Below are 7,698 nucleotides of genomic sequence, written 5' to 3'. Positions count from 1 at the left end.
AGAAACTTCTAGAACACAGGGACAGGGTAAAGCTCTTCTTGACTGATGCCCCCTCAGGGCATCCACTTCATCCCCTGCCCGTGCACAGTGGGCATCAGATATTATGGAATGAACGAAGAAGGGTGGTGTTGACCCAGCGGCCCGGGGAAGACGTCAGGAGACGCCAGGCCAGTGGTGATAGCATTGGCTGCAGCCAATCCAAGAGTCACTGGTCTTGGATTTAAGAGCCCGGAGTGCGAGGTTACACCCAGCTGCTTTAATACCTTTAATCCAAGTCCAATTTTTAAGGCTTCTTATGCGTTCCAGATGCTTCTTGGTTGCTTTTGGGCTATTGCAGAGAGAACAGAGGCCCTTGGGTCATGTGTCTCACGGCTTTAGACTGGGTAGGGAAAGGCACAGCCAGGTATGGCAGGCACTCACCAGAGTGGGGAGCCCAGAAACCTCGTGTGGGGGACTTCCTGGTCCAGAGACAGAACGCATCTCAGTACAAAGGCTGTTGCGTGGGTGGAGTAAGTTTCTAGGGTCTTTTAAAAGCCATAAGCACAGAGGCTCTGGTTTAAGAGCCTCATGGATAGTGATTTTTTAGGTCATTTATACAGCATGAACCGCGCTCCCCCTCCAGTTTTACCCCTCGTCTTCTCTGGGCCAGCTTGGAAAAGAGGAACTGGTTTTCCTTAAATAAATATGGGCTGCTGCATATGATTCAAATAGGGGCAGTCTAAGGACCCTTGTGATTCCTCAGTTCTCGCGTAAGGTGTAGGACTTGGAATGAATTAAAACAACAAAGGCAAAAAGCCTAGAGGGGAGAAATGATGACTCCCGCTGGCTCCTCCCGCACCTGCGGCTCCCGTGGCAATCCGCCCCACGGGGGGCCCGAGTCACTAAGAGGGAAATGGTCCAATTGAGGACCGGTTAGAAATTGGGCTCATATACCAGCCATTAGGGAAACTTTACTCGATGAGAAAATGAGAACTTTTTGTAGTTGCTAAAGAGAGCACCATTTTTAATTTGACCTCTTCTTGGCCGTGGGAGATGGGGTACTTTATCTGAAGCTCAAGTGCCCAGAGTAGGAAGAAAAAGAAAGCCCCTGGTGTGAGGAGGGGAGGCCAGGCTGAGTCCTGTTCCCTGGAGGCCACACGTCTCCCTTGGTCCCTGGAGTAAGTGCTAGAGAAACGAAAAGGTCAGGGCGCCTGGGTGGCTCAGTCGGTTGAGCATCTGCCTTCAGCTCAGGTCATGATCCCAGAGTCCCAGGATCGAGCCCCATGTCGGGTTCCCTGCTCAGTGGGAAGCTTGCTTCTCCCTCTCCCTCTGCTGCTCCCCCTGCTTGTGATCTCTCTCTTTCTGTCAAATAAGTAAATAAAATCTTAAAAAAAGAAAAAGAGAAAACAGTGGCAGCAGCACCCGGGCGGAGGCTCTGATGGAAAATGGGCTAAAGATGCTGCATACGTTGGATCACAGCACTAAGTGGCTTAGTACTTGTAGCAAGTGACCTTTATAATCAAGGTTGAAAAGATGCAGTTTTGCAGTAGCCCAAACAAAGCCCAAGACTGGGAGGGAGGGAGAGGTTTGAGGGGCTAGAGCGGTGGGGTGGAGTTGCTTCCAAGAAGAATTAGGGGAAAAAAAGACTTTTATGCATGGTACTTTAATCCTGAGATTTTGTGACTTGAGTGGGAAATCAGCTTAAATAGAATTCCTACAGAAAACAGCCTGGACGATCATTCATAATAAGGATGAATTTCTTTCTTTCTCTTTTTTTTTAAGACTTTATGTATTTATTTGACAGAGAGCAAGCATAAGCAGGGGGAGCGGCAGAGGCAGAGGGAGAAGCAGGCTTCCCACGGAGCAGGGAGCCCCATGCGGGACTCGATCCCAGGACCCTGGGATCATGACCTGGGCCGAAGGCAGACGCTTAACCGACTGAGCCACCCAGGCGCGCCAAGGATGAATTTCTTATCTCTAAAATGATAACTCTTGTAAGTCATGTGGAGACAAGCCCTGTCAGAACTGACAGTGAGGGGTGGGGGTGGCCCGTTGCCTGGAACCCAGGCCCCCCTCCTTCACAATAAAACAAAACTCAGCAGTCTTGACCTATGTAGTAGGTATGTAGGGGTTGCTCGTTTTGGCTTTAATTTGAATTTCTTGATTACAAAAGTGGTTAATTACCTTTTCATATGTTTATTAGCATTTGGATTTCCTCTTTGGAAAGTGTCTATTCGAGTCCTTGGTCCTTTAAAAGCCATTGGATTGTTTGAGTTTATCAAACTGATTTCTGAGACTTCTTTACATATTCTGGATATGAACCCTTTGTTGGTTTTACGTGTTCCAGATTTTTTTCTGTTCTGTGGCTTCCCATTTTGCTTAATAGTATGTTGTGATAAACAGAAGTTTTTAATGTAGTCAGTGTTATCGGCATTTTCCTTTATGGTTAACAAATATTTTGTCTTATTTTATAATTTTTCCCACAAAGAGATTATTTTGCACTTAGGTCTATAATCTGCCTAGAATTGATTTTTGCGTATGATTGTGAGGTAGAGGTTCAATTGATTTTTTTTTTTGTATGGATACCGGACTGTCCCACTTACATTTATTTTCCTTATTCATCACTTGGCAGCTACATTTACAATAAATCAAGTGTCCATATATGCATGGATTTGTTTCCTGATTTTATATTCTGTTCCATTGGTCTGTTTGTTTCTCCTTAAGTCAATAAGGACCTGCATTGACAGTTTCATGATGTTTTATTTTCCCCTTTTAATATCTGGCAGGACAACCCCTAACTTGTTCTTCTCAAGAGTTTCTTGGCTGATGTTGCCCCTTTGCTTTCTTATATAAATTTTAGAATCATCTTTCAATTTATTTATAAAAAAATATTTGTTGAGACTTTGCTTTTGGACTGCCTTGAATCTATCGATTATTTTAGGGGAGAATTGACATTTTTGCAGTATTGGTTCTTCCAATATATGAGCATGATATATCTCTCCATTTACTTAAGTCTTCTTTAATTTCTTTCATAGTTACGTAGCTTTCTCTAGGACTTCAATATCTTCTGCTAGATATGTTTATAAGTACTTGCTGTTTTTGATGCTATTGAAAATTGTATCATTAAAACTTTTTTATTATCTGTATACAGAAATACGATTATTTTTTATATATTGATTTTTTAAAAATCAAGTCAAATTCCCTTATAAATCATTATAATTTATCTAGGGTTTCTTTTTTTTTTTTAAAAAAAGATTGATTTTTAGAGAGAGAGAGAGAGCACGAGCAGGGAGAAGGGCAGAGGGAGAGAAAGAGAGAATCCACAAACAGACTCCCAATGATCTCAGAGCCTGACACAGGGCATGATCCTAGAACCCTGAGATCATGACTTAAGCGAAAACCAAGAGTCGGCCGCTTAACTGACTGAGCCATCCAGCACCCCTAAGGATTCTTTTAGTTTTTTTTTTTTTTAAGATTTTATTTATTTATTTGACAGAGAGAGACACAGCAAGAGAAGGAACACAAGCAGGAGGAGTGGGAGAGGGAGAAGCAGCCTCCCGCTGAGCAGGGAGCCCAATGCAAGGCTCAATCCCAGGACCCTGGGACCATGACCTGAGCCAAAGGCAGACGCTTAATGACTGAGCCACCCAGATGTCCCTCTTTTACATTTTTTTTTAAGTAAATGATAATACCATCAGTAACAAATAATGACAGTTACATGTCTTCCTTTCTGTTCCCTACTCTGTTTATTTGTTTCTTTGCCTTATTGCACTGGCTAGACCTTCTATTAAAATGTTGAATAGAAGGGTGATAGGAGACATTATTTTCTTATTTGTGATCTTAAAGAGAAAACTTTCATCATTTCACCATTAAGTATAATGCTTGGAGAGAGTATGTATCCTTTAGTTTTGGGAAGTTTCCCTCTATTTCTGGTTTACTACAACTTTTTTTTTTTTTCATCAAGAAGGGACAATAATTTTTTTTAAGATTTTCTTTTCTTTCTTTCTTTTTAAAGATTTTATTTATTTATTTTGACAGAGAGAGAGAGAGAGAAACAGCGAGAGAGGGAACACAAGCAGGGGGAGAGGGTGAGGGAGAAGCAGGCTTCCTGCCGAGCAGGGAGCCCGACTCGGGACTCCATCCCAGGATCCTGGGATCATGACCTGAGCCGAAGGCAGATGCTTAACGACTGAGCCACCCAGGCACCTGAGATTTTATTTTTTTTTAAGTAATCTCTACATGCAATGTGGGACTGGAACTCACAATCCTGACTGAGATCAAGAGTCACATGCTCCACAGACCGGGCCAGCCAAGGACCAGGGACAATAAATTTTATCAAGTGCGTCTTCTGTATCTATGAAAAAAAAAAAATCAATTTTTCTTTTTTAGTCTGTGAATAGGGTAAAATACTTTCACTGATTTTCTAATGTTAAACCAACCTCGAATTCCTGGTAAAAATTCAACTAGTTATATAACTTATTCTTTTCATATATTGCTAGATTTAGCGTGTTAATATTCTATTTAAGACTTTTACGTCAATGTGAATGAGAAAGATTGGGATGTATTTTTCCTTCATTGTACTGTCTCTGTCAGGTTTTCATGTCAATGTTATGCTAGTCTAATGAACTGGGGGTGGGGAGAGCAACTATGTTTTGGTTGTAATAGTCTGGCCAGGACACTGCTGTTTCTGCTAGATACCACTGTGCTACCACTGCATCTGGATTCTAACTTTCTCTTGTATTTCCCTATTTGTTTTAGGTTCAAAAACTTGGGTGGAGGTGTCTGACTGGCTGAGCAGACTGCCAGGGTGCTGGGGAGAGGGAGGGTCTGGTTCTCTTATCTTTTGTGGTAGGAGGACTATACTGCTTCCCGAGGCTGGGACAAGGCTGTACGCCAGGCAGTTCTTCTCCACCCCCCTGCCCCCCCACCAAAAGACAAGTGTCCTTGAAAATGACCCTGTACAGTAATTCTCATACTCACTAAAAACTGAGAACACTGACTGGACCAAAGGAAGGACTGAGAGGGAATGTACCCACAGATGTTTGGGTATTCCCAGTGTTCTGCGTTTAAGATAACCTGAAATCTCAGGTGGTAAATGGGAATTGGGTGTTCGAAAAGGCTCTTGCTTGGGTGCAGGAGTCACTCTATTTTAGCTGAGCCCCACCATCTCTAATCATCGCCTCTAATACACATGAAGGCTTTGCTGAGTTTTGAGGACTCAAGGAGGTGATTAGTGTGAAAGCACCGTGCACAGTACCCAACACAGAGTACGCGCTCAAGAAATGCTTGTTTTGGATCTAAAACTTGCTTGATTCCATGTGCAGCGGTTCTCCAGAATGTTACAGAGAAGACCGTGGCTGCTTGCTTTTTGCCCTTCCAAGTTGGCTCATCAGTAGAGCCATAACAGAAGATGCCACCCCTCTTGTGCCCTTGGTCACTGGTCTCAGGATGTCCAGGATAGCTGAATCATCCCAGAGGGTCAGGTTCTAGAATAATCTCCGAAGTTAGATTTGTATGTAATGAGATTCTACCATATTCACTTCATACCACTCATTATTTTATGGATTTCAATCATGTGTGCCTTTTACTTACCCCTTTCCAAACAAACAAACAAAACAAAAAAAATTGAGAGGGCCTTGTGTTTCCACTGCTCTTCCGAGGTTGATGGCTTGGTGCCTTCAGATGCTTTGGGGGTCTCCTCTGTCCCCAGTAGAGCTTGCTTGTGTGCATCCAACTAGATACGTGTGTGTGATTCAGAGGGCGTACTCAAGCTTGTGATCAGGCTTTTTGCCTTTTAGAAATGTGATGGTTTTTATGGCTTCAACAGGACAGTGTTTTCAGAATACAGGGTGTTGTGGATTCTACACCTGGTATGTCACTGACCGCTTGAAGTCCTCAATCCTTGAAGAGAATTGCATCATTATTATTTTTTCTCCAGATTTCTCTTCCACTTGCCCACTGTTAGGGTCCTCTGCCTCTCTGAACCGTTCACCAAGCCCTAGAGATCTCTTGGCAGGTTGTTTCCCTTGAGGAACTGGAAATAACAGTGACCCCTGGGCACATGGAGGTGTCACTGTTGCAGCGTTTTAATCCTTACTCTGGGACAGTTGCCCCATCCTGAATGCTCAGGGGGCCCCCACAGTGTGCCCTGTTTTAGAGAAATGCCAGGATATCTCTGCTCTTAGATTTGTTAGTTAATGTTGTTGGTAGGAGTCATCTTAAAACAAAGCAAAACAGCTAACTTGAAGAGTTTTTATTTCTTTGTGAAGACTAAGTTTTCTGATTCTATTTAATTCCTTTGGTTTCTGTGGTTAAAAAGGTAGCACGGTGCCCAGCAGGAAGGCGGCAGGTAATACAATGACTATTGAATGAACACCATCTTTTAAAATTCTTTTATTTTTCTTATTTACAGTAGTAATATATTCTTTGTAGAAAGTTCCAATGATAGACAAGTGTCTGAAGTAAAGTATAAGTGTCTCCTTGTCCACTGCTCGAGTCCCACTCCGCAAGGGGTGTTATTGTTAACAGCTCGGTGGATAGTATTTATAGGCTTAGAAGATGTAAATATACGCTTCATGTGCACACACCACATCTACTGCGATTGCTTCCCCCTGAAAATGGGATCATTTTGTCAGTAATGTTTCTCAGGTTACTTTTTTCGATCTAACCCCCCCCCCCCGCCGTATATCCTGTGTATCATTCCATTTCAGTGAATATCCACTGGTCTAGTGCTCTAATGGCTGGATAATAGTCCGTTTAGTCAGGCCCTTTGTTTTGCCATAGCCAACGATGCTGCAGCCAGCTCCTCGGACAGCTGTGTGAGTATCTCTGTTTCACTGATCCCTAGGATAAGATAGAACCTTTTAATTAAAGCCCCCAGCACAGACCCCAAGCCTTAGAGGGCTGCCCCATAAATATTGGTTGATGACAATACTATGTTGTCATATTAATTAGAACAGGAAGAGACCCATTAGGGCAACAAATGCACATTCATAGGGCAAACTGGTTCTATGGCAGGGGCTATAACACTTAATATTCTCATCTTTGAAAAGACAAACCACATTAAATGTAGTAAGTAACAAGTTGCCGTGTACCAGTGTGTAAAATATTCCCCAGGGAGTGGTAGCTTGACAGAGTGCATAAAGACACTGCATTAAAGATAAAACAGAGGGAATATTTACCCAGCATAGTTACCTAGAAAATATACAATTTGATCTAGATAGAGGCTTTTACTGTATAAATTATTGTGGCCTCTACTTCAATCGCCTGATAAAAAAAAGGAGAAGAGAACAGCTTCCAATTGTCTGGAATGAGCTTCAAAAACAGGCAACTCGGTTCTGATAGAACAATTTAAACCGGCCGTCTCCTTATCTGGTGTGGACATCATTTCTCAGAGGGGCAACCAGCTCAAATTAAATAGTTTTGCAGCAGACAGTCTGTCTGTCTTTTTGGGGTTTTTTTTTTTTTTTTTTCCTCCTTCCCTTTGCCATGAAGGGTGCTGCAGGCCTCTGCTAATTTAGGGAGATTGGTCTGGGCAATGCTAAAGTGAGATGAATAGAAACAACTTTATCAGAGAAAAAAAATGAGTGATATTAAAAAAAATAATAAAAAAGGATAGTGTGAGGCTGATTTGACACAGGAGACTACATTCCTGTCTGGTGGATTGCCTCATAAGCCCTCTTGAAACCCTGGGTTTTATTTGCAAATAACCTCCACTGT

This window comes from Eumetopias jubatus, unplaced genomic scaffold, assembly GCF_037043125.1.
Source record: "Eumetopias jubatus isolate StellerSeaLion01/CBP00866 unplaced genomic scaffold, mEumJub1_p1.0 scaffold_17, whole genome shotgun sequence".
Lineage (NCBI taxonomy): Eukaryota > Metazoa > Chordata > Mammalia > Carnivora > Otariidae > Eumetopias > Eumetopias jubatus.
This window is presented reverse-complemented; position numbering follows the sequence as displayed.